Below are 7,397 nucleotides of genomic sequence, written 5' to 3' on the forward strand. Positions count from 1 at the left end.
ACCATGGTCAACTATGATCCAACATCACATTGTGACAAAGGTTGTCTTAGTTTGAAAATCAACCATTGTCAATCATGGTCAATGATCATTAATAACCATGTCACATTATGGAAAAAAAAATTGATTGTTCAATGCCACATTGTGTCCACCATGGTCCAACGTCGCATTGTGACCAAGATTCTCATTGTGGAAATAAACCATGGTCAACCATGGTCCAACATCACATTATGACAAAGATTCTCTCAATTTGAAAAATAATCATGGTCAACTATTGTCCAACATCGCATTGTAATAAAGATTGTCTCACTATGAAAATCAATCATGCTCAACCATGGTCAATCATGGTTAACCATGGTTAACCATCGTCTAATGTTGCATTGTGACAATGATTGTCTTAATATGGAAATCAACCATGGTCAGCCATAATATCAGTAATATCAATCCCTTGGATTTATTAATCTAAGGGTTTATATCCCTAGGGTATAATATTATAGATAGGTTTATATTATGAATCCTTGGCTTTAATATAAATCCTTTGGGTCTATATTATTGATATGAAAATCAACCATGGCCAACCATGTTTATTTTAGGGTTTATAATATTTACCCCTTGGGTCTAATATTATTCACTTAGGTTTCTAGTATTAATCCCTTGGATTTATTATTCCCTTAGGTTTGTAATATTTATCTTAGGGTTTATATACCTTGGGTTTATAATATTAATCCCTTGGGTTTAATATTATTGTAGAAATCTTTCTACAAATCAGCTAGCTCTGATACCATGTAGAAATTCCCACCTGTAGATCACCTGATAATGCAATAGACTAAAGCAAAATACTTGATCTACTTCTACAACCAATTTAGCAGAAGCTTAATCGAACATGAGCAACATCAATAAGAACACATATAACTGATATGGAGAAATCAATCACACATAACACAGAAGAAATAACCCGGGGAAAGCCTTAGCCTAAAACCCCAACTCTGTATTATCATACAAGTGGAAATATAGCCAGTATTACAAAAAGAATCAGCTCAAAAGCTATCCTGCTCTCTCTGCAATACCTCTATTGCTCATAGACAGTCAAAGGCCTCTCTCAAACCTCCTGATCTACCCTCCAAGCCTCCTATTTCTTTGCGCAATTTTGATTGGGGTCCAGTGCAACCACTTGTGTGAATTGGCCTCTTCACACACTCACTAACCTCTGATCCAACTGCGCAATCCTGAAGGAGATAAATCCTTCTCCATGGATGAGCTTCCTTTATAGGAAAAATCCATCCAACTGATGGTACATTATCCCTTCTCTGATCTCAACTGGGTCTCTGTCTGAACTGACATGCATGAGTTATTCATGAGAGAATATTCAGTTATCTGAAGCAGCAGTTATATAAGCATGCATTAACTAACTGAACTCACATTAATTTAAACAAAATGTTTAAATCAATCTAACTGGACTTGACTCAGTTAACTGAGCCAACTAATTACAACTCAAATTAGAATTAATCCTTATCTCTTTAACTGATGGATAAATTCCTCAATTAATGGAGAAACTGTTGCATGTCCTCACATAGACTTCACGCTTGATTTTTCACAACTAATTAACTCATGGTGAATTAATTAATTTATTTTAAAACAACTGTTAAGTTCAAATTCAAATTTTACTTCTCAATTTTAGTCCAGAGACTGACTAAAATTGGAATCTATCCCGAACTGCTAAAAATAGCAATGTTGTTTTTAGCACTTCCATTTTTCATTCCTTGTTGTTCAATCCAGCACCGGTGCGTGAACTGCTATTTATAGTAGTGCTATTTTTAGCATTTCTTGTTGCCATTTTAACCACTACCTCTCAACAAGAAAGGCATTCAAATCAAACCCAATTCTGTACCTTTGGAATGTTCTGCATGCAAGCTCTAGAAACAAAAAAAAAAACTCCCAACTGACCTCTCTGTTGGGCTAGAAACATACTCTGATGCTGAAGCTCCATCTGCCACTGACAAGTGCTCCCTCTCTGACCTCTGAGTTGCTGCAACACTCCATGCAACTCGCACCGTTGCAAACCTCTCTGTGCCATCCTGCACTGGTGCAACACTCCTGTGCCTCTCGCGTTGCTGCAACCTGCTAGCTCTACACCGTCCTGGGACTCCTACACTGTAGCTCTCTCTGCCGCTCCATCCGCATCTGTCTCTACCCACTCAGCCAGTCCTGCTACTCCTCATCGGGGCTCCAGTAGCAAGGTCTAATCAAAGAGGTTAGGTATATCAATGATCCTACCCCTATTCCAGCCTTCTTGGGACTATCACTCCACATCGCCCCACCTCACACTTGGAATTATGGCTACATTTGATTCCTTTGCCCTCTTGGCTCGAAATTCCCCCCTATTGGAGGTATCTGCATGAGTGGATGCCTCCACTTGGTCTCCTCTCGGCTTCTCCAGTTGTGTCTACTCCACAACCTCCTGAAGTTGCTTCACCAATTGTGGCTCCTCCACAATTGTCTGAGACTTCTTCTGGTGCTGCATGTTGAGAGGTAATTTACTCTCCCTCTCGACCACCAAGTATCTAACCTTTGCTTTGCTCCTCAAGGATTTGTATGCATCTTGTACCTCAAGTGCATACAGGTTCTTGGCTAGCACACCAATCTGTTTCATCTTTCTCGTCGTCACGAAATTTTCTGGAAAAAGAGATGATTTTAAATCAGCGATATCTCCTTTATTCGAACTCCGATTCAAACCTTTTTTTTTTACTTTGGGTCTTTTTCCGCAAGGAATCCAGATCTGCTATTTGTTTCTGAAAATTTCGCACAAAATTTTTCAGATATTTTCTACAAACTCGCGGCCCAATTTTTTTTTTCTTACTTCCAATTCTCTTTTTCGTATACTGTTCACTGCTTTGATCAACTTGGCTCTGATACCATGTAGAAATTTTTCTACAAATCAGCTAGCTCTGATACCATGTAGAAATTCCCACCTGTAGATCACCTGATAATTTAATAGACTAAAGCAAAATACTTGATCTACTTCTACAACCAATTTAGCAGAAGCTTAATCGGACATGAGCAACATCAATAAGAACACATATAACTGATATGGAGAAATCAATCACACATAACACATAAGAAATAACTCAGGGAAAGCCTCAGCCTAAAACCCCAACTTTGTATTATCATACAAGTGGAAATATAGCTAGTATTACAAAAAGAATCAGATCAAAAGCTATCCTGCTCTCTCTACAATACCTCTGCTGCTCATAGACAGTCAAAGGCCTCTCTCAAACCTCCTAATATGCCCTGCAAGCCTCCTATTTCTTTGCGCAATTTTGATTGGGGTCCAATGCAGCCACTTGTTATAGCTCCAAATCTCACTTTTATGGTTTGTGATGCTGCACTCATGGCCTAGGGTAACCCCTCCTTCCAGACCTGGTCCTAAAATTTAAAAAACAGTGTTTTATCCCTTATACGCGACATTGCCCTGAGTTAAACGCGTGTACACGCGGGTCTGTGTATACCCAACCCGCGTGTATGTATTAAAACACTTAAAAAAATAAATAATTCCTTATTTTCGGGCGGAGATCGCGGGTTTTACCTGCTGATCACCTGTTAGTGCCCGTGGCCCAACTGTTCCCAACCAACTCCTAACTAAAAAACTACTTTGGAGATGGTATAAAAAGACATCAAAGGGAAGGCCTAAGGGAGAGAGAAAAGGAGAGCAAGATTATTATGCTGAGATTTTCCCCTTAGACCAGGTCTGAAGTCCTTGGTGCTTTCTGCACTTCCCCCATTTTGCATAGGAAACCCTTGTTTCCATGTGTATTGGTGATCATTCATCTTTTATATCACCATTGAGTAAGACTTGGAAGGAGCTCTTGTTGGAGGCTTGAGGCTGGAACGAATCCGGGAGGAAGCTTTGCTTGGAGCCTGCTGAAGGTGTTTCAGGTGAAATCTTTCCGTTATATGTACTTTACTTGCCTTTATATAAAGAAACACGTCTTGGTTCCCGAAACAATCTTTCTTTGTGCTTATGAGATTCTTGTTTTGAATTCTTATGCAAGTAGTTACTCAAACATTTTTATAACTAACTTTATAGCATGAAGATGGTTTATGTATAAGTATTTGTCCATGTACTGTTGTGTTCTTTGATTTGTTTGTTTTACAGGTCAAAGGAGAAGAAGGGAACTCCAAGAAGGGTTTGGACCCTAAAGGTCTTCTCGAACGTAGGACCTTAGGTACGTACCCTCAACATTAGAATTTGCTTACAATAAAGATAATGGCTATGTGTGTGTTTCTTTGAATAAGCAATTTTCAGTCTGGTAGAGTCTTAACCCAAAGGACCCTAGGGGTACTTTCCCCTCAACCAGAATTGGCGACTCCGCTGGGGAACAACACTCTTGTTGTTCCTAGTTTGGGTAGTCTTCAAGCCAATCAAGGCTCAGCCCCTATGTTTGCTGGCTCTGACTGTCTGATCTGTTCTTGAACTCTAAGCTTTTCCAGTTTTTTCAGTCTGTATTTTTTATTTTTCTTGAAAATCTTCAGATACGCTGTTTTGCTGGATTACAGAAGCGTATATATGCAAGTTTAACTAAGTGAACCCGCGTATACGCAGGTTTCCTCAGTTACAGTCGCGTGTACACGCACTCTGCATATCACTGCAGGCACGTATATTATATAATTTTCAAGATTTATAAATTTTCTTTTTGCTGAATGTTTGTCTGGTGGTTTGGGTCAGTTTGAAGCAATCATTTTCCAGTAACAGTCCTCTGTTTAACAGGGGGCATCTTGTTCTGAACTCTCTCTAATTATAAGGAGTATTAGTCTTGTTTTCGTTGATTGCAAGCGTCATTGTTTTTTGACACACAAGATTTCTGGTTAAGAATCTTGACTGCTCTGTTTTGGCAGAGTAGGAAGATTGGATTCAATCTTTGTGTTCATTTTGTTTTGGTGACCCTTTTGTTTGCTTAACGAAACCATTTTTGTGACCATTTGCTCCTTCGTTTTGGGAAAGTTGTTTGTTACCATTTTCTTGAAACTTGTCTTTTGATCTCTTGGACTTTCATTGCTGCTTTTGATTGTCAAAAGCAATTTCAAACGCATTTATTTTTGTTGGGTTTTCATCATTTGAAAGGTGTCAATTCGCAAAAGTGTTTGGTTGCCTATTCTTCAATCATTAGTGTCAGTATTTTTGAGAGCATTCTTTGAAAAAGACTTCTTTGCTTGTTGTTTGAAAGAAAATCTTTTGAAAGTTTTAAGTTTCGCTTTCTTAAACTTGCTTTTCATTTGATTTCCTTTTTTGCGAAGTGAAAGTGCTTTATGTTTATCTTAGAACTTGTTTTTATTGTTTGGACGAAATGATTGGTAGCACATCATATTCTATCTAAGCATTTTAGTGGCAAGACAAATTTGATAAGTGAGCAACTTTCCTTCTTTGTTTGCAGAGTAGTCTTAAAATCTTGCATTCACATATAGTTGTTGCATTAGGATAGATTTGCATCCCTTTTTATGCATACATAGCTTTGTTAGCTTTTGTGAGTGTGGAGTTTGAAAAGAAAGCAAAAAACTTTGTTTTATTAGAAGTACCTCTGAACCTCATAGAAATTGCTCTTCATCGAAAACAAAAAGTGCATGTGCATATAGCTAAGTTTTATTAATTTCTTTTGCGTCCATAAAACACCACAAGTTTCATCTCCATTACCTTGTGACTTAAAGAATAGCCTAATAAAATCAAGCGCTAATTAAAATCCACTAGAACTTTTTGTTTTAGTCAGTTACACCAACAAGTTTAGGATTTTAGGGCCTTGGATTAGGCGAGTGGAGAGTTAACTCTCCAAGGCCATATAAACGTCAAACATAGGAGTCTGAATAACTAGAGAAAATCCAATAGCGTTAGGAAGACCAGGAAAGCTCCGGATCTGGGAGTTAAGCACGAGGGTCTGTAAAGACAGGGAAGAGAGATACCCCCTCTCCTACTTGTCCGAACTTACCTCACGACTGTTCCGCCTGGCTTCTGCGACGAGTTGGTATCCATAGTTGCTTCTCCTAGGGATCTACACAGGTGGCTGCGGAGGGGAATCCCGTGGCACCTGAGGTTGACGTTGTATCACTCTCGACAGTACTACTGGAGGGCACCCTTGCGAAGCTTGGGGGCTTGCACCGGCGCAGGCTGTTGTTAGGAGGTCAGCGTAACTTCCTCTGTTACCTTCGCTGATAGGGCTGGGCCGTCATTATCCCAGACTATCTTCGGAAGGCCCCTGACTCCACTTTCTTGTATTTTGGTGTCCGGTCCTCATCACCTGGAGCGGAAATACTTGGAAGTTGTTTGACTGGCTGATATCTTTAGGGACTTTATAGTGTGTGCTCTTTGTTCCTTGTATATCGTTGGCTTTAGGTATTTTTGTCTAGTCACGTTTGGACTTTGTGGTCTGAGTGATTGGCTTACCACTCTACCGATCTTGAAAGGCTTTTGGTCGTTCTTTCAGAAGTTGTGGAGTTGCCTCCTCAAGGGCAAATGTTTTGGTTGCTTACCCATATTCTTTGAAGAGTTATTTCTATATTCCCGCAAGGGAAAGGGTCTTTGGATCAGTTAGATATGGCTAATATTCATGTGGAAACCAACCAAGGTACCCTTCCGAAAGGGGATCCTTGTGCTTTTCCTTTCTTTGGAAACGTTGGTACTCCCTTGATGGCCACTTTGAATATTCCTGGGTTGAATGTTGGACTACTCGTTTGGCTGTGGTCCACTCCGAATATTCCAAATGCTCTTGAAGCCTCTTCGTTGATTGCTTTATTTCAAGGGCATCACATGGGTGCTAATTTTTCATCTTCTTTCAAAGAGAAATCTGGGATTCCTTCTTCGCCTCCTTGTAACAAGAAATCTAAAAAGAGGAGAAAGAGGAAGTCAAAGAAGAAGAATAATTCTATCCTTTCATCTTCAACCTCTGCGAGTCATGTTGGAGATGAGCCTTCAGCCACTACTAATCGTGCTGGGGGCACAAGTCTAGTCACTGCGAGTCACACTAGCATTTCATCTTCAACCTCTAGGAGTCATGTTGGAGATGAACCTTCAGCCACTGCTAGTCATGCTAGAAGCACAAGTCTAGTCACTGCAATTCATACTAGCAAAGAATCACCGACCTCTGCAAGTCATGTTCAGGACTCTCCGCAAACCACTGCTAGTCATGTTGGCGAAATGGCGGTTGGTAAGAAACCTGGACGTAGAAGTTTTAAACCTAAGTTCCCTTGTAAGATATGCAAGGGAGACCATCTTACTCATTTATGCCCTGGTATTCCAGAGGTTCAAAGGGTATGGTCCGAGTCTGAAAGTACTTCTACTCCTAGACCTAATATGGTTTCTCATCAATCCCACCAACCATCGGTTGAAAATGTGGTAAATCCAGTGCAATCGCTGG

Source organism: Pinus tabuliformis, chromosome 6 (genome assembly GCF_031772625.1).
Source record: "Pinus tabuliformis cultivar Carrire ecotype Pingquan chromosome 6, CPIR1, whole genome shotgun sequence".
Lineage (NCBI taxonomy): Eukaryota > Viridiplantae > Streptophyta > Pinopsida > Pinales > Pinaceae > Pinus > Pinus tabuliformis.